This window comes from Mus pahari, chromosome 3 (genome assembly GCF_900095145.1).
Source record: "Mus pahari chromosome 3, PAHARI_EIJ_v1.1, whole genome shotgun sequence".
In the NCBI taxonomy this organism is placed as follows: Eukaryota; Metazoa; Chordata; class Mammalia; order Rodentia; family Muridae; genus Mus; species Mus pahari.
This window is the reverse complement of record NC_034592.1, coordinates 37,599,571-37,605,850: the sequence shown is the minus strand read 5'-3', so window position 1 is coordinate 37,605,850 and position 6,280 is coordinate 37,599,571. Positions and strand designations below refer to the sequence as shown.

The window sequence follows — 6,280 nt, the reverse complement described above, 5'->3', positions numbered from 1 at the left end:
TTCGTTGGGGGCATGCCTCGGTCACAGAGAAACAGAAAGCAAAAGAAAAAAACAACCCAGCTGTTATGTTTACCTCAGTCAAGTTTATGATTGAGATTTAAAAAAAAAAAAATGATTTCTTTGGAAAGGAATCCTAAAAACCCTGGGCAACTCTTAGCCTAGGCTTGAGTTCTGAAACCAAAACTGGTAGTTGATGAGTACAAGATATTAGTTAACTAACACTCAAGAAATAAGTGGCTCAGCTTTTTTTCATGGGGGAGGGGGCTGTGAGAGCTTGTGTTCATCTTGTTTAGGGAAGGAGTGTTCTTCACCATTAAAGAACAAAAACAGCTCAAACTGGGATGATCCAGATGAAAATGGCTCAGAGCAGTTTTGCATAATGGCATTTCACACTAAGAAAAAAATTAACAGCAAGCCAGTGACCTGGGCATTGTCTTTCCCAATGCTTCAATTTTGCTTCTGGAAAAGAGGGCTGGCTATTCAAGAATGCCAGTGTGACTCGAGAATAGAGCCTTTTCATCTCTCATGGGATACTGTCCTTTATCAGGGTATTCTTAGTGGATAAATATGTAAATTATTATGCAAAACAGGATGGAGTAATTCAAATTGACACTTGCCCTATTTAAAAAAAAAAAAAAAACATCAAAATGTGCAAACCTTGAAATGTGTCTTCAGACAACAAAGAGGGTTCCTGTTAAAAATCAGCATCGTTTGGTGTGATTTTCACATGTATTTAAAGCAGAACAATTCTTGTTTTTCTGTTTTAAAACTGTTTTTGCTCCACCAGTTTACTCCACAGTGATAGATTTAATACAAAAACTTAAATTTTACTGATATGGATAGCAGCAAAATGGATCATTTCCTCTGCCCTTCTAGGAACTCCAAAGCTGTTACAAGCTCCCACGATGAAGGTCACTGCTAACTCTCAGGTCCAGAGTTGAATGTCTCCAACAGCCTCACAGAGAGCCATTCTACTAGTATGACCCTCATGTTCATTCTTCCTTCTCTACCTGGACTTTTTACCCACACCCCTAGGCATTCACAGCTTACAGCTTCTGCTTAAAGAAGAGTTGCTGTGGATTTGATACACTGTGAGTTGCTGTGGGTTTGATACAATGTTGCATCGTCCTTTGCTGTTGAGCAGTCACCAAGCTGTCAGCATCCTTGCCTTGTCAGCAATCCGCCTGGGAAGTTTCTCTTTATTCTGCTCCTGTCCCTCCCCCAAGCTCTGCTTCCCTTCCCCTGAGGCTTTGTGTAGACAAAGGGACATCTTTCACACTTGTTTCCTTCACATTCTTTCATTTGGAGAGATCTCTTCCACCTCTTTCAGCTTAAGGGCTGGCATCTGAAACAAGCAAACAAAAAATGGTCTTGACTTCAAACTCATTTATTGCTACATCTCCTCCCTTGTACCCTCATCCTTGTGCCACTCGACCCAAGGATAGGCATTTTGAATATATTTGCCAGTTCCCCTTTCATCTTCCTGTTCCTTAGTCAGTCATTTTCTAATCAAGCTTATGTTTCTGTTCATAGACGGATGCAGTTTAGCTTACCAACGATTTTTGTTTGCTGTAAACAGTCTCAAAAATATAGCCCAAGCAAGCCTTGGCTCAAGATGCTTTTTGTCTCAGTCTCCTGCTGGTATTACTGGGTTTTGTCTTCTTAACTGTTTTCTTAACAGTGCTGGGTATTCAGTACACCTGGGACACACTCATTTCAAGAAAGCCTTGCTTTTCTCCTGATTCAGGGTCTTCCTCAGGTCCAGACATTGGTGCCCTCCAGGATTTCCACCCAGGCATCCTTTTCTGAAGGACCATACGATCGGTCTCTAAGTGATTCAATCATGGTTTTGAAAGTGGGCTCTTGCCAATACCTTCAACTCTGTATTTCTGATAGCAGTCTCATTATTTAAATCCAGACTCATTTAATGGCTTGTTCCCCTCCTCCAGCTGGAACTCTCTAGTTACCTCAAACTTGCAATGCCAAAACAAAACCACCACAACAAACAAAACTTTATATATATATTTTTACACATAAGGTCTCAATATGAAGTCCAGGTTGACCTTGAATTTTTGACCATTCTGCTTCTGCCTCCCAGGTGTTGGGATGACAGGCATGTCATACTATGCCTTGCCTGGCCCGAGTATAACTTTCAATTCTCTTTGGCTCCAATAACCAGCACAAACCCTATAATCTCTTGTTATTTTTATTTTGAGATTGGGTCTCTTTGTGTTGATAAGGATCTCAAACTTGTGACCTTAAATGGCTGTCCTGCCTCAGCCTCCTGAATAGCTGATCTATAGATGCATGCCACCGTGCTTGGTCTTATGTCACTGTCTTCCTTAGCCTTAGTAAGTAAATGATATTTCTTATTATCTAGGGAGTAGGATCAAAATCCTATCTTTAATGGGTCACGGGGTCCCCATTCCACGATTTGTTGCTGTAACTTGTTCTCCCTACAGTGTTTACTGAATTTCAACTTTCCTGCCCCCTTGGGAACCGGAAATGTTATTTCCAGATTGGCCATCTGAGTAGCCTCCTTCACTGTGCCTTCTTACTTTTGTATGCCAAGTTATACAACGCTTTTGCACTGTGATTATGTCTCGATCCTGCATGGTATGGCATTTGTTTGTTTCTTAGACCTCCCGTGCTGTCTTCCTTGTCTGGTATTCTTCAGTCTGGCTAATTCAGAGTTGTTTTCCAGCCCCTGACAGTTGCTTGTCCATCTTCCCTGTCACATCCTTAAGTGCAGCTTTACTAGGCCAGTGCAGTCAACAAGAGCTACCCAATGTCCCCTGCCTTGTTAGTTTTTTTTTTTTTTTTGCCAGTGTTACATTACTGAAACTACAGAAACTTAAGTACTTAAAAAAAAACAAAACAAAACAAACTCTGCATCTCTTTATTTAGCATACTTTTAATTTCAGAACAAAATTGAACATACAACCTGCTGTTCTGTGGGAGGGGGAATCTTCCTGCCTTAAGGCACAAGGACAGGATAGAAGAGATTCTTGTGGACATGAGCAGAGCCAGGTGGGTCAGGGCCAGTCAAGACTGCTGGGGGAGCCACACAGATACTATACAGAGGGCATGGGCTTTCCAGGAACCTTTAATCCATTTCTTCCATGTGAGAGACATCTTCATCACCCTCCAGTGGGGGAATCTTATCAGGAACAGCAGCACTGAGCTCTTCTGCAGTGACCTCATCTTCATCAATACCCAGGCCTTGTTTAATCATGTGGTAGATGTGATTGGAGTGGGTTTGGGGATCCTCAAGTGAGAAACCAGAGGAGAGCAGAGCATTTTCAAACAGCGTCTCCACCAGGTCCTTGACAGCTTTGTTGCTTTTGTCTACCTCAGCCTTCTGCTGCAGGGTCTCCATGATGGGGTGGTCAGGGTTGATCTCTAGCTGTTTTTTGGCCATCATGTAGCCCATTGTAGAGTTGTCTCGCGGTGCCTGGGCCTTCATGATGCATTGCATGTTGGCTATCCAGCCATAGGTGTGTGTCACAATGCAGCAGGGGGAAGACACAAGCCTAGTGGAGATTGTCACATTTTCAATCTTCTTATCCAAGATCTCCTTCATGAGCTTGCAGAGATTCTCAAACTTTGCCTTGCTCTCCTCCATTTTCTTCTTCTCTTCCTTATCCTCTGGGAGCTCCAGGCCCTCCTTAGTCACGGAGACCAGGCTCTTCCCATCAAACTCCTTGAGCTGCTGCACGTAGTACTCATCAATAGGCTCAGTCATATACACCACCTCAAAGCCCCGATTCCACAACGCTCCACAAAGGCAGAGTTGGCCACTTCCTCTTTGCTCTCACCAGTGATACAGTAGATGGACTTCTGGGTCTCCTTCATGCGAGACAACCCATACTCTGACAGGGAGGTCATCTCATCTCCAGACTGAGAGGTGTGATAGAGAAGGAGGTCAGACATCTAGGATGGTTAGTGGAATCCGAATGGATTCCAAGCTTTAAAATCTTGGAGAATGTCTCATTAAACTTCCTGTAGTTCTTTTCATCTTCAGCCAACTCAGAGAAGAGCTCAAGGCACTTCTTCACAATGTTCTTGCGGATGACTTTCAGAATCTTGATCTGCTGGAGCATTTCTCGGGAGATGTTCAGAGGCAGGTCCTCGGAGACAACCACACCTCAGATATCAGCTCATGACAGCTGTCTATGATGAACACACGGTGGACATACAATTTGATGTTGTTGTTCTTCTTCTTGTACTCAAAAAGGTCAAAGGGAGCTCTCGGGGGAATGAAGAACAATGCTCTGAATTCCACCTGACCTGTTAAAGAGAAGTGCTTGACTGCCAAGTGATCTTCCCAATCATTGGTGAGGCTCTTATAGAACTCACCATATTCCTCTTGGGTGATGTCATCTGGATTTCTGGTCCAGATAGGCTTCATCTTATTCAGCTCTTCCTGGTCAATGTACTTCTTGATCTTCTTTGTTTTCTTGTTCTTATCTTTGCCACTGTCATCTTCCTCATTAGATCCTACATCTGTAATCTTAGGTTTCTCCTCATCCTCATCTTCCTCCTCTTTCTTACCTTTCTCTTCCTCTGCCTCATCATTACTGATCTTCTTTTCCCATTCCTTCTTGAAACAGAGGGTGATGGGATAGCCTATGAACTGTGAGTGCTTCTTCACTACTTCCTTGACCCTCCTCTAAGTACTCTGTCTGGTCTTCTTTGAGGTGAAGGATCACTTTGGTACCCTAGCCAATGGGCTCACCTTGGTCTGCATGAATGGTGACAGATCCAGCAACAGAACACTCCCAGGCATACTGCTCATCATCGTTGTGCTTTGTGATGACAACCATTTTCTCTGCCACTAGACAGGCTGAGTAGAATCCTACACCAAGCTACCCAGTCATGGAGATGTTTGCACCAGCCAGGAAAGCCTCCATGAATGCTTTTGTGCCAGACTTAGCAATGGTTCCCAAGTTATTAATGAGGTCAGTCTTGGCCATGCCAATGCTTGTGTCCACCAAAGTCAGTGTGGCCTCCTGAGGGTTGGGTATAATGTCAATTTTCAGCTCTTTCCTGCTGTTCAACTTGGAAGGGTCTATCAGTCTATCATATTGAATCTTGTCCAGGGAATCAGAAACATTAGAGATCAACTCCTGAGGAAAATCTCCTGGTTTGAATAGAGAGTATTGATGACGAGGGACATGAACTAGGCAATTTCTGCCTGAAAGGCAAATGTCTTCACCCCTTCCTCTCCATGGTACACCTCCTCAGGCATCTTGATAGGAAAGCTAAGAAATAGTACTGAGCAGGTTGGTGGGCCCAGACATCATCTGATTTGCAAGGCAAGCCGAGGCTTCAGGGGGGTGACTCAAGAGGAGTAAGTTAAGTACTTACTATAGTACTTAACGTGATCACAGTGTAAGTTCCCCTTAATGGAAAAAAAAAAACCCATTATTTATCTCCTCATCACGGAATACAGGCTTCATGGAAACAGAGCCATGGTTTTTTCACTTGGTGTTCGATTGATTTTTTTGACCTGGCACATAGTATGCTTGATAAGTGATTGAATTATCATTCCTACCAAATCATATTAAAATGTTCTAACATATTTGAAATACATAGATGATGCATCTTCCTATGTTTTAAATGAAGGGGTTAAGGATACTGAAGGAGTTAATAGTACAGAAATAAGGATAATGAAGGAGTTAATAGTACAAAATAAATTTGAACAAACACAGAAGCTTTAGGCTTGATAAAACAACAATAACCAAACAAAACAGATCAGACCCCCGCACACCAATGCGCACTGATTGCCTTGATGCCACACCAACTTGGCCCATGACCAGACACTGGCTGAGTGCAGAGCCAATGGCTACATACAACATTGCTGCCCACATTCCTCTCCCATCCCTCTCACTTTTCTCAAAGCACATTCTCCAAAGTGCTCTTGACTGGTACTTTACAGCTCCTAGGGAGAAACCCAGTGGCCACAGCTATGTATCTATCGCCTTGTGTCCTAGAGTTGCCTTATCACTTGAAGTAAACAATAGGGCAGGAGTGTGGAAAGACTCTATCAAGTATACCTACCACGGTCAGCCAGGGGGAGACAGTGGCAGTTAACAGAGTCAGGCTTCAACTCTATTTCCCAAGGTCTTATACAATGCAAACATGAGATTGCCATTCTTATAGTCATGGAGATTTATTTTTTTCTTTCTTCTTATAATTTTATTAACATTTTAAAATTTATTTTTGTATATTTTAAAATATATTTGATATCCTCTACCCCCAACTCCTCCCAGATCCT

The 6,280-nt window shown here is 42.8% G+C and overlaps 1 pseudogene; it reads right to left on the bottom strand.

The window, feature by feature from the left end:
* Positions 1-3,106: 3,106 nt before the first annotated feature.
* Positions 3,107-5,251, bottom strand: LOC110319217 (annotated as a pseudogene).
* Positions 5,252-6,280: the final 1,029 nt, after the last annotated feature.